General features: G+C 46.8%; 1 protein-coding gene and 1 long non-coding RNA gene across 19 annotated transcripts in view; one reads left to right on the plus strand and one right to left on the minus strand.

The window, feature by feature from the left end:
• The window catches only part of MAPT (microtubule associated protein tau), a 107,682-nt gene extending 105,881 nt beyond the window's left edge, over positions 1-1,801 (minus strand). For 4 of the 18 annotated variants that reach the window (XM_082443118.1, XM_082443100.1, XM_082443104.1 and 1 more), the window contains exon 1: positions 1,631-1,797. The gene's annotated coding sequence lies outside the window, so the exon portion shown is untranslated. Of the gene's footprint in view, positions 1-1,630 lie in introns of all 18 variants that reach the window. The other 14 variants (XM_082443115.1, XM_082443103.1, XM_082443099.1 and 11 more) reach the window with 8 other exon arrangements.
• The window catches only part of LOC309651002, a 172,937-nt gene that overhangs the window by 57,430 nt on the left and 96,534 nt on the right, over positions 1-18,973 (plus strand). The window lies entirely within an intron of this gene.

The following is an 18,973-nucleotide window of genomic DNA, read 5'->3' on the forward strand; positions in this document are numbered from 1 at the left end:
AGGCTGGTGGGGCATGGCCCCCGGGACGTTCCGGGTGTGGGGAGGGGCATCGTCCCTTCGCGGCGACCCTCAAGGCGGGCGGAGACCTCGAACCCCACCCCTTCAGCCCCGCGGATGCTTTCTGGCGCGTGGCCCGGCTCTGGGAGGGGGCTGCGCGGGGTGACGCCCTTTCCATGCGTGCCCCCGAGGCTAACTGGAGTTCCTCGACCCCGGCGAGCTCTGAGAGCTAACAAAGGGCTCGGAAATGAGGGGCAAAAAGCGGGAGGAGGGGTGGGAACCTTGGTTAAACACCCTTGTAGAATAAAAGCCAAAAACCAGTGCTGGCAACGCAGATCACGTAAGCCCTACAAACAAAGCATCGAGTCCCCGAGGACGATTCCGGGTGAACGCCCCCGGTGCTCAGGACCGCAGCAGCAAAATGCCAAGATTTCAGCGCTAATTGCGCTCCCCCCTTTAATGACAGTCCCCGCCCTGTCCTCCTAAGCCCAGCCACCCGGCTTGGCATGGTACTGTAGAGACGTGACACACAGCAAAAAGATGGCACCTCGCGTTCGGAGGGGAAAAAAGCAAGGGTGGAAGTGGGAGGAGGCAAAGCCTACCCTCCCCCTCCTCGCCCACCCGGGTCCACACCCACTGCCGCAGTGAGGGGCGAGCCCTGCGCGCCAGCCCCTCGCCTCCGGCAGGGAGCGCACAAGCCGGGCGCCCGGCGCGGAGCGCAGAGAATGGGGCCCGCCCCGAAATGCACCTGCAGCCCTTGAGCGGGTCTGTGCGGGGCTGCGGCTGTGCGCGCCCTCGAGCCGGGATCGGCAGCTGCCGAATCCTTCCACATCGCAAGGCCAGGTGACCCCTGCCTTTTCGAGACTCCACCTTGGGATCCGCGCGCTGTCTTCTCTCAGGCACGGCGCTGCTTGCGTCTCGGTGCCAGGCGCGCGCAGGGGGAAGGGCGACTAAAGTGACAGCGCCGGGACCCCTCCCCATTTCTCCGATTCCACTCCCAGCCCTCAAATGTCCCCTGAGGGTTTCTGAAGGAGGAAATCGAGGAGAGGGTGGGCCACCGCCTTAAACCAAGGGCAGCGAAAGCCCCACTGGAATCGCTGCCGGGGAGGGGCAGGCGGGAGTCATCTTTTCTAGAACCCGATCAATACCCTCCTTAGAGCTGATGGCAAACCGAGGCAGAGAAATTGGATTACAGGTTCGGTTTCGGGGGTCGTCACCGGACTCCCCTCCACCCCCACCCCACACACAGTCATACGCCCATTGCGGCAAAAGGCGGTGTTCGAGAGTGCATAGCAGCCCCCTCCCCCAGATCACCGCCATCCGCGCCCCACCCTGTGGGCACAACACCTGACGGGTCCGCGAGAAGCGGGTCGTGTAGACAACCCCCCCCCAGGACACACACACACACACACACACACACACGAGCGCGCGCGCGCGAGCGTGCATCCCTTGCATGGGTCCCTTTCCAAGTCGCCCCAATCCAGGCGCCGGAGCGCTGAGGGCGCAAGGAGGGGCCGCCGCCTTTGCCCCCGACCAATGCCCACCTCATGAAACCCATCTCTGAGGCGAGGGGAGGCGGCATGGGGGTGCAGGAGGGAGGACGGGGAGGCAGATGTCGGAGCCTCGCACTTACCTGATAGTCGACAGAGGGCGAGGACAGTATAGGGAAGCAGAGGAGAAAGTAGCTGTGGTGTCGGTGGCAGAAGGTGGGCGGCGGCGGCGGCGCTGCTGCTGGTGCCGGAGATGGTGGGTGGCGGAGACTGCGAGCGCGCGCACGAGCGAAGAGGGCGCGCTCCTGAGACCGGCGGGCAGCGCAGGCGCGAGCAGCGGGAGCGCGAGCCTCCCGAGGGGAGGGGCGGGCCGTGAGGCCTCCGCGGGCGTATTCTCCTCCGGCCACCAGTAGGCGCGCGCGAGAGCTCCAAGGATCGGCCCATCCTCGCCTCTCGGCTCTCTCCTATCTGAGCTTCCCTTCCCGGGTCTCGCCTCCCTCCCACGACTTGGGCCGCGGCGCTGACCGCAATGCGCACGCGCACTCTGGCCCTCCTCCTGCCGGGGAGCCTTTGTCTCGTCTGAGGGGTCTCCTCCCTTGGGGGGGAGGCTTGGATGCTCTCTGGGTCGAGAAGAGGCTGGGTGCTCTCGCCCCAGGTCCGCTGCCCCTTTCTTTCCCTGTCTTCCTGGGGTGATGTCCTATCTGGGAAAAGTTCTGGGCGGGTTTCCAGATGGCCCGTCCTCCAGTCCGTCCACCCTGGACCTCAAACCTCCCTCGGGCTTGCCCTCCTTATCGCTGGCACCCTGACCCTCCCCTGAATTTCCCGAAATGATTCCCGTTGGAGATCAGTTCCCCGGATCTGCTTCCTTTCAATCTGTCCACCTTTTTTGTTACTGATCAAGGTGAACTCTTCCCTTAGCAGATATGCTGAAAGCAGGCTAACTCAATTGTAATACGGTAGTGCAAGGTTTTGGGGGGGGTTGGTTTTTTGTTTTAACAAGGAGCATTCGAATCTATTATTCATCTGTGACCCAAGAATAAAATCTTAAATTAGATGAAGGTTCAAATGGCACTTACCACATTACAGAGCATTTTCACATATACAGTTATTTTTACCTTGTTTGTGAAACACTGTTAAACTGTAAACAGAGCTTGAGATCTGAATTTCTAAATGCCTGCTGGAGATTCTCACCTGGATAACACTGTCTCAGACTGAAACTGACCAGAGGCTTTCATTCTCTCAGTCAGCCAGCATCTAGGTTTTGTCCTTAGCTTGGTCTCCCCAACATCTAATTTAAGCCCTGGCAGTGGGAGGTTTTAAGTGTATGAGGGCTTGGAGACAGCCATCTTGTCCTAAGATGGGAATTTGTCTTAAAGCTTTAATTTGCATAGCTCATATATTTTTTTCAAAGCAGTATTGTATGTTACAGATAATACAAAAAGCAGGTATTTAAAGATGCTTTATTCACAGGGGTTTAATTAATGTATTATTGGGAGCACTGAGTGGATGATGGAGATGGGGGCCAATTTCTTAGGCTCTGAGTCTCTAGAATTGACCTTTTTGTTGTTCCAACTGCCACCATCCTAAAGACCCTTATCTTGGTTCTCCATATGTAGTGACCTTACTGGTGTCCCTTCTCTGTTTCTTTCTATATCAGCTCATCCTGTCTAAAGGCTTCTAACTTCTCCCTAAGTGAAATTAAACTCCTTAGCCTTAAACTTCTCTTCATCTGCACCTCCCCCCCACCGCACCCCCTCATCTGCACCTCCTCCCCTGCACCCCCCCCCCCCCAGCCCATCATCTGAGCCTCTGTCCTTTCCAGTTTTCTCTCTCATCTACTCTATGGCCAATGGAGCTTGTTTGACTGGAACTCTTGCTCTACTCTGGGGTTTTCCTTTACCTACAAAGTCCTTGCTCTTTCTTCACCAATATCCTACCTAACTTTCGAAACCTAGCTCAAATTTTACCAAAGCCTCCCCTAATCATTCCAACTGGAAGGCATATTTACAACCTGGCAGAGTATATGGATAGCCTGAAGTGTATTTGTTCCGCCTAATTATCTGCTAGGCAAGGTGCTTTGATGAGACACCTACAGTCCTCTCTCAAAGCCAACGCAGGGGACTATCAATATAACACAGCTAGATTAGAAAGTGAGTATTAACATTACAGACAAATGCTTTACTCTGCAAAAGGAACCATATCCAGATTCCCCTAAATGTCAGCTCCCCTGATGCGTTTGAAATGTAAGTTGATTTACAGGCAAATTTGTAAACACCTCAATTATATAAAAGGAGGCAGATCCATGCCTTAGTTTCTCTGGACTTACCTCTCGCTAATTATCGCTTAGGCCCAAATTTTCCTTTCTGTCTTTATATTTCCTGAATGCCTCTTACCCACCTCTCCTTCCCTCCATTATCCTGCTGAGAACATTGCCCCTTGTCTAGGTTTTCTGGATTCCAGCAAGAAGCAGGACGAACTGCAGACGAGGGTTTCAGTTACACATGACTCAGCAGTGTAGCTCTATTGTCAAAAAAGCGAAGATCATCCTGGGGCCCAGAAATAGGGACAAGGCATAACAGATCCATGAGATCAGCCTCTCCTTATATTTGGCTTTGCCCAGACACTCTGTATATGCCTGCCTAGGGGAAAGTCAGGTAATCTGGGGAGTTCTCAAAGGGGAGCCCCAAATACAGAACTTGAAATCAAGTTAAATATTAACTTTCACTTAAACTGTACCATCACTGGCAAAATCCCACTCTATGGAAGATGTAGTCAGAATTCTAAAAGTGGGATGTAATGTACAACATGATGACTAAATCCTAAAAGTTCTCATTACAAGGAAAAAAATTTTTTGTAACTATATGAGGTGATAGATGTTAACTGAACTTACTGTTGTAGCTATTTCACAATATATATCTGTCAAGCCATTATGCTGTACACCTTAAACTTATACAGTGCTGTATGTCAATTATATCTTAATAAAACTGAAAAAAGTAAGAATTCTAAAGGATACCAAAATATTGAGACCTGAGTCACATCTCATGAGCTATAGTCGGCGTTTGTACTTTATTTTTTACAAGCTGTTTTTTTTTTATTTTTTAAGCATTTTTTAAAAATTTATTTGATTTATTTATTTGTGGCTGAGTTGGTTCTTCATTGCTGCGCGCAGACTTTCGGCGAGCAGGGCTTCTCTTGTTGCGGAGCGCAGGCTCTAGGTGCACAGGCTCAGTAGTTGTGGCTCCCGGGCGTAGTTGCTCCACAGCATATGGGATCTTCCTGGACCAGGGCTTGAACCCGTGTCCCCTGAATTGGCAGGCAGATTCTTAAATACTACCCCACCAGGGAAGCCTGCAAGCTGTTCTTTATTCAGAGTAAATATCATTATCATTTCTTTTTCTAAGTAATACCAAGTTCTAAGTACTATTACTGACTGTTATTAGTGTCCTGATTTTTTTTAATCAGAGAAGGAGGTTGTTTATCCTTTCAACAAACTGTGTGGGGGGAAAACAATGATAATCAAGACTGTAAGTTGCTCTCAGTATAGTGATTTGCAGGTTACTTATTAATTGATATTGATCTTACACATTCAGGGTTAGCTAATCTGGAAAGGATACATATGATCCCACTATATGACATTCTGGAAAAGGCAAAATTATGGAGACAGTAAAAAGGTCAGTAGTTGTTCAGGGGTAAGGGGGAAGAGGTGGGGCGAAGAGGGATTTTTAGGGCAAAATTATTCTGTATGATGCTATAATGGTAGATACACATTGTCATACGTTTGTCAAAACTCAGAACGCACAGCAGCAAGAGTAATCTCTAAACTGTGGGCTTTGGGTGCTAATGATGTGTCAGTGTAGGTTCATGGATTGTAACAAAGTTACCACTCTGATGCAGGATGTGGATCCTGGGCGAGGCTGTGCCTGGGAGGGGGCAAGAGGTGGTAGAAACTGTATCTGTATTTTCTACTCAGTTTTACTTGAGCCTAAAACTACTCTAAAAATAAAATCCACCTTTTACAAATTCAAACAAAATTGGGGAAATGCAAAAAAACCCAGAAACTCTGGCGTTAGGTACCACCCAGGCAATTTGTGACATGCATTCTTTAAAAATAAAATTCTAAGCATTATAGTGATACTTTTTTGATCAAGGAAAGTCCCCATGAAGTCAGTGGGACAGCTACGAGATGAGACTCTGAGGGAACTGTGTTGTATAACTTAATTTTTTTCCTATATAAGAGACTACCTATACTTTTAAATATTAAATAAAACCTCTCAGTCCCATGTCTAGCATTTCAAATAAATAATTGCCCCAGAGGGTCCCTGGGATTTAGCAGCTTAAGGAACTTATTTATCACTGTTCTGGAAAATTCTGAAGCACCAACTGCCGAGACTGTTCTCGTAACACATTGTTGGGCAAAGCCTGCTGCATTTCTGTCAGCAAGTGGCAGCTCAAGACCCATGATTCCTTGACGCTCCTGCACAGGCGAATACAGACAGTGCGGATGTTGACAGCTAACAGAACAGAGAGCCCTCTGGGGCTCTGAGGCACTTTGCTTTGCTCCAGTCGGAAATGAGTCTGCTAGTTCAGTAGTCTGGCTTCCCTAGCATCAGGGAATGAGCTGTAAGTCACCCTCTGACAGGCTGTCCTTCTAGAATGACGCAGGATGGTCTGTTTTAAACACTGCTTCAGTGTAAGATTGCTTTCCATGAGTCCCAGATCTTTAGTCTTCTTTCAAAAATTGAAATACAGTTGATGTACAATATTATGTTAGTTTCAGGTGTACCACATAGTGATTTGACATTTGCATATGTTATGAAATGATCACCATGATAAAAGTCTTATAACCCTCTGTCCCCATACAGAGTCATTACAATACTATAGACCATATTCCTTATGCTGTATATTACATCCTCATGGCTTATTTACTTTATAACTGGAGGTTTGTATCTCTTAATCCCCTTCACCTATTTCGCCAACCTCACTCCCCTCCCCTATGACAATCACCCATTTTTTTCTCCGTATCTGAATATGTTTTTGGTTTATGTTTGTTTGTACTTTACACATACAAGTGAGATTCCACATACAAGTGAGATCATACAGTACTTGTCTTTCTCTGTCTGACATTTCATTCAGCTTAATGCCCTCTAGGTTCATGTATGTTGTCGCATATAGCAAGATTTTCTTTAAATTTTTATGGATGAGTAATATTCCTATATATATATTACATCTTCTTTATCCATTCATCTATCAATGGACACTTAGGTTGCTTCCATATCTTGGCTATTGTAAATAATGCTGCAGTGAACATTGGTGTGCATATATCTTTTCAAATTAGTGTTTTTGTTTTCTTCTGGTAAATATGCAGAAGTGAAATTGTCAAATCGTATGGCAGTTCTATTTTTAATTTTTCAAGGAACCTCCATAATGTTTTGCATAGTGGCTGCACCAATTTACATCCCCACCAACAGTGCACAAATGTCCCCAGATCTTTAGTCTTAAATTCATAGATACCTCTAAACTCACTCATGACTTTCTCTTGGATTCTAGGAGAAATCAAAATATTTTACTGAATACAGTGGTCATTGGCAGTACCGAGAATTTAGGGGTTCGTATTTACGTTTTTGAAATACAGATGATCCTCATTGTACACGACTCCATATCTGTGAATTTGCCCACTCCCTAAATGTATTTGTACCCCCCAAATCAATACTTGTGGCACTTTTGTGGTCATTTGTGGATATGTGCAGGGGGCAGAAAATGTGATCGGTCCAACCTCTCATGTTCCCAGCTGAGGTCCAGCAAGGCATTACTCTCTTCTGCTTTCAGCTCTCACCCTGTAAGCAAGCGTCCTTTCCTCCATCTATTTAGTGCCACGCTTTGCCATGCTTTCTGTAGTTTTGTGGGTTTTGCTGGTGACTTCGCTTTTATTTTTTATTGTTTAAAAATCTATCCTTTATTTTATTTATTTATTTGGCCACACCACCTGGCTTGCAGGATCTTAGTTCCCCGACCAGAGATTGAACCGGCGCCCTCGGCAGTGAAAGCGCGGGGTCCTAACCACTGGACCACCAGGGAATTCCCTGATTTTGCTGTTTAAAATGGCTCTAATGTTTCTAAGCACAAGAAGGCTGTGATGTGCCGCATGGAGAAAATATGTGCATTAGGGAAGCGTCACGCAGGCACGAGTTACGGGGCTGTTGGCTGCGAGCTCAGTGTTAATAAACCAACACCAAATATTCAATAAGGTGGTTTGAAACAGACACGCACTGCCTTGGCTTGGCAAATGCAGCCTGGGTCCTCGCTGAACACTACTATCCAATCACATTATATTCTTTACAGGTCATTGAATCACCAAACTCTCTCTTGCTTTCAAACCTTTCATAAGCCTGGATCATTCTCTCATCTCTGCCTGAACAGCTCCTATTTGTCCTTTAAGACTTAGCTCCGATACCCCCTCCTCTTGTCCTTTAAGACTTAGCTCTGATACCCCCTCCTCAGAAGGCCTCCCCTGAGACCTGCCTTTTAGGGCCAGGTGTTACCCCGGGAGGCCCACCTACCACACTGGGAGGGGGGTGATTGCTTGTGTACCTGTCTATCCCATCTGAGTGTGACGCCCTGGAAGGCCTGAACTGTATTTTATTCACCTTACTGCATAACACAGTACTTGACACACAGTGGGTGCTTCATAAATACCTGATGAGAGGCCTGTAGACTGGATGGATAAAAGAAGAACTGGGTGAAACATTTCTGAGAAACAGGTGCAGACTGTGGGATACAGCAGAGCCTGAGAGCTCAGCTTATTGGCAATCCAGAGACGTGTTGATGTGGCTGGAAAAAACCAGAACAGGTACAAACCTAAGACAAATAAAGGGTATGCATAAACCCTCTTTAGGGGACCTGGAGTGGGCCATTCAGCTTGTCTCTCCCAGCTTCCAAAAAGTCCTGAATCATTGTTTAGACAGAAGAGCCTTTTATTAAATACCTCTCACTCCCATTCAACTTCACTGTAAAGCTTTATTGGATTCTGAGATGGACCAGGAGGAAATGTGGATGGCAAGGAACAAGGGGACATCTCTTTCTTTTCTCCTCTCACCCCTGTCTTTTTTTTTTTTTTTTAAATCTTATGTGGCCAATTTACTAGTTTTTATTTATTTATTTATTTTTATTTTTGGCTGTGTTGGGTCTTCGTCTCTGCGTGAGGGCTTTCTCCAGTTGTGGCAAGCGGGGGCCACTCTTCATCGCGGTGCGCGGGCCTCTCACTATCGCGGCCTCTCTTGTTGCGGAGCACAGGCTCCAGACTCGCAGGCTCAGCATTTGTGGCTCACAGGCTCAGTTGCTCCGCGGCATGTGGGATCCTCCCAGACCAGGGCTCGAACCCGTGTCCCCTGCACCGGCGGGCAGATTCTCAACCACTGCGCCACCAGGGAAGCCCACCCCTGTCTTTTGATTACAGCTGAACAAGAGTCAAGAGGCCAGTAAAAGACCAGCAAATCTTTGGGCTTCCCTGGTGGCACAGTGGTTAAGAGTCCGCCTGCCAATGCAGGCGACATGGGTTCAAGCCCTGATCCGGGAAGATTCCACATGCCATGGAGCAACTAAGCCCATGCGCCACAACTACTGAGCCTGCGCTCTAGAGCCTGCGAGCCACAACTACTGAGCCCGCGTGCCACAACTACTGAGCCCGCGTGCCACAACTACGGAAGCCCGCATGCCTACAGCCTGAGCTCCGCAACAAGAGAAGCCACTGCAATGAGAAGCCCGCGCACCGCAATGAAGAGTAGCCCCCGCTCACTGCAACTAGAGAAAGCCGCACGCAGCAACAAAGACCCAATGCAGCCAAAAATAAATAATAAATAAATTTATTAAAAAAAAAAAAAAAAGACCAGCAAATCTAATAATCCTGTGATTATGATTTTTTAAAGCTCACAGGCAGATTCAAGCTGAATGGAAATTGTTCAATTTCTCTTGCCATTAGCAAGGAAACAGCAGAGTCTCACACACACACACACACACACACACACACACACACACACACACACACACACTTCCCTCCCATTCTTGGTACATTGCTCTTTTCTCTGTGTACTTTGCATGCTATTTACCTCAACTTCTCCAAAAACCGTTTAGCAGCCCCTGCCCACCTCTTCTTATTCCTTGGATCACAGATGACTTTTTAGTGCAGAGTCAGCGCTGGAACTGCCTTTTGGTGGTTTCAGGACCTCCACTGCCTCTCCCCTCTCCTCCTGTTTGCCCAGCCACCCCACTGGCTGTCAGCCCTCCACGTTCTTTGGTCCCTTTATCAGCCCCCTCCTGTCACGTGAACTGTGTCACCGTGCAGCTGAAATCCTCATGCCACTGTTTCTTTGGGGAGAGGCTGGAAAAGTATTAGAATGAAAAATTCCAGCACCCCAGCCCTAGAGCCTTAGAAAGCTCTGAATAGACTTTAGAAATCGTCCTGTTCGAGCCTCTCATCTTACAGATAGGGAAACATAGGCCCAAAGAGGGAAGCCCTGAGTGATTAATGGCAGAGCTGGGTTTAAAATCAGGCCCTCCATTTCCCGGTCCAGGGTTTGTTCCTCTGCAGCACAACTGGAATTGTACTCTCTGCAAACTTGAAAATTTTATTAAAACAGGGTCTCTACTGGGGGAGATTTTGCCCCCAGGGACATTTGACACCGTCTGGAGACATTTTTGGTTGCCCTCACTGCTGGGAAGGAGTGCTAACAAGTGTTTGGAGAGTCAAGGCCACTTGTAAGCACTTATCAGAAGTGGGAACTGGTCACCACCCCATGCAGGGCCCAGCTGCAGCCCATCTAATGGATGCTTCCATGTGATTTCAGCAATGGGAACCAGTGGGTTAATGGGATTAACCTCCCAGCTAATCCAACATGCAGGGGCCGAACTCAAGGCAGACTTTTGCTTGTTTTGGTTTGGGGATTGATTTTTGTTTTGTGTTTTCAGAATGTGAATTTTGCATTACTCTAATACAGGGCTTCTTAACCATGGCAACCAAGGGACAATCAACCTGTCCCATGATCCTAGGTGGGCTCAGGAGTGAGGTGTGAGACCCGGACTCAGATTTATGTGCCTGGAAGAACTCTAGACTACAAGTTTTGTTGTGGGGCCTGTCCTGTGCATTGTAGGACATGTAGCAGCGTCCCTGGCCTCTACCTGGTAGATATCAGTAGCACCTCTATGACTTTTTTCCTCCATGGAAGAACACGTCAATTTTTTTTTTTTTTTTTTAAGGTTTAATTCATTTATTTATGGCTGTGTTGGGTCTTTGCCTCTGTGCGAGGGCCCTCTCCAGTCGCGGCAAGCGGGGGCCACCCCTCATCACGGTGCGCGGGCCTCTCACTATTGCGGCCTCTCTTGTTGCGGAGCACAGGCTCCAGACGCGCAGGCTCAGTAATTGTGGCTCACGGGCCTAGTTGCTCCACAGCATGTGGGATCTTCCCAGACCAGGGCTCGAACCCGTATCCCCCGCATCGGCAGGCAGACTCCCAACCACTGCGCCACCAGGGAAGCCCAATTTTTTTTTTTTTAATTGAAATATAAGAGGGAGGAGATATGGGGATATATGTATATCTATAGCTGATTCACTTTGTTATAAAGCAGAAACTAACACACCATTGTAAAGCAATTGTACTCCAATAAAGATGTTAAAAAAAAGAAATATAACTCATGTACCATAAAATTAGGTGAAAATTTTCTATGACTTTGGTTGTCTTTATTCCTTAGTTCCATCCAGGCCTTGCTCATAATTGGCACTTAAATGTTTGACCAGTTGATTCGGCACTGGGCTCTCCTCAGAGAGGCTTTTCCCTGGACACGGTATGGAGGTGGGGTTCTTGTGAGTGGTGTGTGTATATGCTGAGGTCTGGTGAGCACACAGGGCAATGGACTTACTGATGTGCAGGGTCACGTGACTAGTTCAGACCAATGAGTTGTGATGGGTGTCACTTCCAGGCTGGAGCATTTGATTGCTTGTGAGTCCCTCCGGAGTTCTCTCCGTCCTCTGAGGTGAGTGGAAGCACAGGTAAGATGGAGCCTCCTTCAGGTAGGGCCCCTGAGTGATTACCATAAACTGCAAGCTCCCTCCTGATCCTCATGGAACGTGTAACATGAGAGGAAAGCAAACTTCTGTCAAACCATTGAGATTCGGGTATCCTTTGTTATTGCACCATAACCTAGCTTATCCTGACTGTTACAAGGGCATACACAGAAATCAACCCATATTCAAAGAAACCATCCCATTCAAACCAGCCAGTGGAGTCCATTCAAATGCCAAGATAATCTGGGGTTAAAAAAAAAAAAAGTTCATGAAGTTAATTAACAAACATTTTATTGAGTTAAAAACACCAGCAAGCTAAAAAATGAAATGGCTTGTTTGTGTTATGTTTCAGTTGTTTACAAATTCAAGAGGGTGAAACAGCGTGAGCACAGTGTGTGCCCTTTTTCTTGCTCTGTGTGATGTGGGGGACCGGCTATTACAAAGTCACAGAGGGGCTTTTGTGTCCAACAACAGCATTTCAGGGCCTGTGTGCTTTGCATATTCATCCACAATAACTACTTTCTTCTTGTAAGTTCAGGCCAATGACTTTGGGTTTTGGGTGTGGCATCAAAATTATGAACAGGCTAGAGAAGAAAAATTGTACCAAACATGATAACTATAGGGGTGCATGTCTCTTTAAGGAAGACAAATGTGAATATTCAAACTAGATAAACCAGAAAGAGTGACCAATGACTAAAGCAACTCTTTTACAAACAAGTCTTCTGTCCTAATTCCCTTGGTGCCCTGAAGTGTTTGCTTCTAGATCCCGAGATTCCAGAGGTGGAGGTAAACGGCAAAGAAATGTGAAGCTAAGATTCATTACCATTTGACAAAAAAGATAAAACATTTTGTAGATAAATGCACAAAAGAGAAAAATTCAATTTAATATTCATGTAGTTAAAAAAAAAAACCCTATGGCTTAAACTTTAAGCCTTAAAAAAAAAAAAAAAAAAAAAGCATACCTGTCCAGGATAAGTTTTCATTACTACATTTTTTCTTGAATAGTTTGCAAACATCACATGGAAACCCTGAGTGTTGATTAATTATTAGGATTCCTTATTGCCAATGCTACTAACTAGCTGGTATTATTGGGTAAAACGCTTGACTTCTCTGTACCTGTTGTCTCATTTGTAAAATGAGTGGGTTGGAATAAAAGACTGTCCAGGGGCCTCTCAGCTCTAAAAAATTCTGACTTTTTGAAAAGTAGCATCCTGGAGAAAAACATGGGCCCTTCCTTTGTATATAAATGATACATTTTCTGAGAAAATTGACATTCCACATCTGACATTTTAAAATAGAAAATAACTTTCTTCCAGATAGGGCTGGTTTCCTAAAAAAGTCAGATTTGTCAGCATCCAAGGTTTTTGGTGCCCTGAGGAGGGGCCGCTGGAGTCAGGAGCCAGTGCGCTCTGGGTATCTGCTGTCGACTGCAGCATCTGGGTGGAGAAGGTAAAGCAAGAACAGCTGGAGACGCCAGCCAGGTCTCCCAAGGTCTTCCTGCTGCTAAGGAACCAGACCTCATACCTACCAAGGCCAGCCCCTGGACTGAACATGGGGCAATGTGGACACCCCCTGTTCTGTCTGCTTAAAACTTGTTCCCTTTTTCTAGGGCATGGATGTCCTCTTCTTTAGGAGAAATGCCCCTTTTGTGCATGGGAACCATATGGTTCTTTTTTTTTTTTTCCTAGCACTTGTTTTTATTAAGGCAATTTCTAAAGAGCAGTTTTACGTTCACAGCAAAATTGAGGGGAAGGTACAGAGATTTCTCATATACTCCCTGCTCCCCCCCGAAATACACAGCCTTGCCCATTATCAGCATCCCCCACCAGAGTGGTACATTTGTTACAATTGATGAACATGCATTGACACGTTATAAACACCCAAAGTCCATAGCTTACATTATGGTTGTATATTCTATGGCAGCGGTCCCCAACCTTTTTGGCACCAGGGACCGGTTTCGTGGAAGGCAATTTTTCCACGGACGGGGGTGGGGGATGGTTCAGGCGGTGATGCGAGCGATTGGGAGTGATGGGAAGCGGAAGGTGAAGCTTCACTCACTCGCTCGCCCGCTCACCTCCGGCTGTGCAACCCGGGGTCCTAACAGGCCTTGGACTGGTACCGGAAGGTTGGGGACCCCTGTTCTATGGGTTCCGACAAACGTATAAAGATATGTATCCGTCATTATGGTACCACACTGAGTACTTTTCACTGCTTTAAAAATCCTCTACACTCTACCTGTTTATCCTTCCCCTACAGCCCCTAGCAACCACTGATTTTGTAGTGTTTCCTTAATTTTTCCTTTTTCAGAATGTTATATAGTTGGAATCATGCAGTATGTTTTCTGATCCACTCTGACAATCTCTGTCTTTCAACTGGTGCATTTAGACCATTGATGTGTAAGGTGATTGTTGATATAAGAGTTGGATTAATAATTGTCATATTTGTTACTATTTTCTATTTGGGGAACCATGTGGTTCTGATCGGAGGCCCCTATGATGGTGTCCACCCCTCTGGTCCTGCAACTGGGCACCTGATCCGGGCGGGGCTGACCTGTAGGCCTCTTTCTAGTTGGAACTGGAGGAAGAGGCTCCCTTCCTCTCCGGTGGCCAGGGTTCTAGTCTTGTGGAGAAAGTCCCTCCAAGAGAAACAGAAACAGGAAGGGGAGAGATCCAAAGGGGTCTGAGTCACCACCTGGACCTTCCCCTGTCTTCCCTGTAGCCTGTTCTGAACCCACAACCCCCCATCCAAGGAAGTTGCAGTTAACCATTTGTACCTCATGAGGCTGGACTTGAGGGAAAGAAAGAAGAAGGAGAGAGTCCTGGAAGCTTTTCTGCATGTTCAGCCTGGGGAATCCAGCCTTGGAAAGTCACGTGGAGCCAAAGCATGGAAGATGAGGCCAGGTCCAAAGGCCACTGGGGAAGGGCAGGCTAGGCCAGCAATAAAGTCCCGCTGAAAAGAGGGTTTATCAAAGGATGGCAAATCTCACTAAGTGGGGAAAGAGAGAGAAGGGGCCAAAACCTTAGGAAGTCTGGCGAAAAGAAGATGGGTGGAAAACAGTGGTTGAGAGAAAGGGTGAGGCAAAAAGAGAGAAAGAGGGGAGGAATGATATATCATTGTGTTGAGAGACATTTTTGAGAATAAATTTGGGTTTCAGCTCAAGGATCTGACAAGACATCAAAACAGGACACTCTATGCCTTAAGTGAATTTGGGAGGGACATTACGTATTCAGGAGATGGAAAAACACTGTGCTACAGAGTGTAAATGGACTTAGGGGAGACTCACTTGAAACAGATTCACTCTGACCCTTCACTTCTCTTCAAGCTCTGTTTACCTTGAGACTGGCCCCCAATTGCTTAAAGCCAGGCTCTACCTTATATTTCATGTTCTACCAAGACTTAGACTGTTGTTGGCTTTGATGAGATGGTGGAGGCAGCCTCACACCACCCCTTCCCCTTCCCCCTCCTCCCCTCCCACCCTATCCCACCCCCAGCATTTAAAACCCTTTTGAGGTTTCCTACCTGCCTGAGGCTGAAATCCTAACTCCTTTCCTGGGTCTCCCAGGCCCTCTCTGATCTGGCCCTGCCTTTCTCCCCTCCCTCACTGTTATCTTGGGCAGTCTGGGAGGCCTCTCAAAGGCCCTAAGTCAGGAATGAGCTGGAAAGTGTGAGGACTGGAGAGAAGCAGGTGTGTGTGTGTCGGGGGTGGGGGCAGAGTAGGGAGGGGGCAGCATAGGACACAGCCTCAGATTCCGGTTAAAGAAATTCAGAGCTGGAAGCAACCTCGGAGGGGCCCTAACTCAACCCCTTTAATTTATTTATTATTTTTATGTATTTATTTTTTAATTGAAGTATAGTTGATTTACAATATTATATTAGTTTCAGGTGTACAGCGTAGTGATTCAGTGTTTTTACAGATTATACTCCATTAAAAGTTATTATAAGATAATGGCTATAATTCCCTGTGCTATACAATATATCTTTGTTGTTTTTCTATTTTATACATACATAATTGACATATAACATTGTATTACTAACTCTTTTATTTTAAAGACCAGGAAATTGCAGGTCAGAGAAGGTTAAATTACTTGTGCAGGTTTTTTAAATATTTTAAAAACCTGCAGAAGTAATACATGAGCTTTCATGTTAAAAATTCAGAGAATACGGAAAAAGAAAAAGCTCCCTTTGACACAGCCCCACCCACCCGTGCCTGTCCCAATCTCTGCCCCACTGTCCTCTCCAGAGGGAACTTTGACCAGTCGAGAGGGTGCTGTTCCTGACTTTTGGGTCGGCCTATACCTTTGTATATGTACGTTTAGAAATGTATGGCTTTATTTGGGCTTTTCCTTCACATCAGTGGAATTATACTTTTTGGCTTTGGAAACCTTTTCACTTTTGTTCATGTGGATGGATTGCATTCTTTTTACCTGCTGCATAGTACTTCATGGTTAGATGCACTGTATCATTTAACCTTTCCTCTCTTGGGCATTTGGGTTGCCCCTGGTTATTAGAAACAGGGCTGTGGCGAATACCATTGGACATGCCTCTTTGAATACAAGTGCAAGGATTTGGGTAAATACCAAGCCGTGGAATTCCCAGGTCCAGGGGTACTCATAATGAAATTGTAATCAATGCTGCCAAAGTGCTCTCCAAAAAGTGCTCTCCAAACAGGATGTATCAAATCACCTTCCCACCAACGGTATGCGTGACAGCCTGCCTCTCAGCACCACCACCTCCAATGCTGGGTCTTATTAATCTTTATAATTCTTGCCCCCGTGTTGGGAAGACAGTGATACCTCTGTTACTGTTGTTATAGTAGTTGTTATTTACCTTTTTATTTTGAAATAAGTTTAGGCTAACGGAAAAGTTCTGAAAATACAGAGTTCTTATAGTCCCTTCCCCCAACGTCTCCTCATGTCAGCATCTTACATAACCTCATACAGTGATCAAAACTAAGACATTAATTAACATTGGTACAAAGCTACTTAATAAACAGCAGACTTTACTCAGATATCACCAATTTTCTCACTCGTGTTCTGGTTGTTTTAAGTTTTGTTTCCCTAATTACTAGAAAGATGGAACATCTTTTTGTATTTTTTTTTTTTTTGGCCATCTGTGTTTCTTCTGTACAATGCCAGTTCAAAATTCTTTGCCCGTTTTTCCCCCTCTTGGATCGTTTGCCTTTTTATAATGATTTGCAGAGGCTTTTTATTTAAGAACTCTTCTAAGCTCACACAGCTAATGAGTGAAATGAAAACCCAGGTCTATTGATTGCCTATTTCCACTACAAACACCCTGTCCTCAGTTCTCCATTGCTTCCTTTCTCCCCTGGTCCACGCTCTGTGGTCCCCAGCTGGGAGACCATGTTCTTATCAGCGTCCCTCAGAGAATCAAGTGGGGCCAGGGCTGCTCGCTTGTACCTCATTCTACTCATCATCGCTGGGCTAATGACATTAGAGGCCGCCTGGGATGGGCCTTTTCTGGACACCAGCTTGCTTTCTGGAAATTCTCATCTCCCTCTGAGGCAGGCTGCAGAGAACGCTGGCTGCCGAGGCCCAAGAATGTGCCATTGGCTGATTGTCCCTTCTTTAATTGCTGTCCTGGCAATCATAAAACCTCCTGCCCTGGCAGAATGGAAACTGCAGAAGGAGGGAGTGTGCGTCTTGGTATCGCTGGGGCCCCTGCAATTCCCAGAACACTGCCCGGGGCGCTCCGAGCCCCCTCTCAGGCCACTCCCTCATCCTCCAGCCACAGCTCCAGAAATTGACAGGAGATGGTAGGCCGGGGTGGGCACTGCCGTGGGCAGGGGTGCAAAGATGGCGCCCTTCTTGGCTGCTCTGCTTCCACCCAACCATCAGTTCCTTGAGGAGGTGGGCTGTGTCTCGATATTCTTCTCCCTCTGGCTCTAAAATGGGGCTAAACAGAAATCTTGTCACTTGTAGTTACTCTAGATAAGGAAGGAGATGGGGTGGAGACACCCTTTGTCCCTAGTCTGGTCCCAAATGTTTGGCGGGGACAGTGGTGTAGTGTGTTGAACGGTGCCCCCCTCCCCAAATATATGTCCACCCAGAACCTGTGATTGTGACCTAATTAGGAAAAAGGGTCTTTGAGGATGCAATTTTTTTTAAACTTTTTATTTTATATTGGAGTATAGTTGATTAACAATGTTGTGATAGTTTCAGGTGTACAGCAAAGGGATTCAGTTATACATATACATGTATCTAGTCTTTTGCAAATTCTTTTCCCATTCAGGTTGTTGAGGATGTAATTATTAAGAACCTCAAGAAGAGGTCATCCTGGGTTACCGAGGTGGTCCCTAAACCCAGTGACACATATTGTCATGCGATAAAGACAGAGGGAGATTGGAGACACACAGAGAAGAGGAGAAGGCCATGTGAACGGGGAGGCAGAGACTGGAGTTATTTAGCCGCAAGCCAAGGAATTCCTGGGGTCACCAGAAGCTGGAAGAAGGAAAGAAGACTTCTCCTTTAGAACCTTCCGAGGGCAGTGGCCCTGCTGACATCTGAAGTCCAGACTGCCATCCTCCAGACTGTGAGAAAATAAACTTCTGTTGTTTTAAGCCACTTGGTTTGTGGTAATTTGTTATAACAGCCACAGGCAACTAATATAGGTGGGAACCAACCAGGCCATTAAAACCCATAATCCTTGAAGGAACTACAGAAATCATCCATTGTTGCCTGAGTAGGAAAATGAGGACAACAGGGAGGGATGACCTGCCTCTGACCAGCATAAGCAAACATCAGCGTGTTTCATTTATACACAATAGCCTGTGTGGTAGTATCTCTTTGTCAGCCCCACAGGGGACAGGTGCAGAGCAAGGCACTGGCTCTTCACCATGGAAAGAAGGTGGGAATTTTCTCTGTGGAAAACAGAGGGCGGGGGTGGGGCTTGTTTTGAGAACCTGTGGGAAGCGCCCAGCTCCTTCTCAGGCCCCCTCCAGGCCCTGGGGAGGGGCCTCAGAATTTGCATTTCTTTTGTTTGTTTCTTTGTTTGGTTAAGAAGACATTGGATGATTTTTTTTTTTTAACTGAAGTATAGTTGATTTACAGAATTTGCATTTTTGACAAGTTCCCAGGCAAGCCTGCTGCTGCTGGATCAGGGATCAGTCTTTGAGAACCCTTGCTCTAAAGCAGTGCTTCTTAGACCTTCATAAGCAGAGGCTTCACCTTGGGATCGTGTTATAATTCAGATTCTGACAACCCTTTGTACTATCTGACCCTGCTCTCCTCGCTGTCCTTTTCCAGCCGCAGCTGATTGGACCAGGAGTAGATGTTGAATCAAGGGCCCATGGGCTCACCGACAACCAATGAAAAGACCCCGACCACACAGAGTAAATCTAAGCCCAGCCGAGTCCCTCTCTTGAGAATCAGAATGGTGTCTGAATAGAGACCATTGCCCACTGGGGGTGGTCCCT

This window comes from Balaenoptera physalus (genome assembly GCF_965194825.1).
Source record: "Balaenoptera physalus genome assembly, chromosome: 20".
NCBI classification, from domain to species: domain Eukaryota; kingdom Metazoa; phylum Chordata; class Mammalia; order Artiodactyla; family Balaenopteridae; genus Balaenoptera; species Balaenoptera physalus.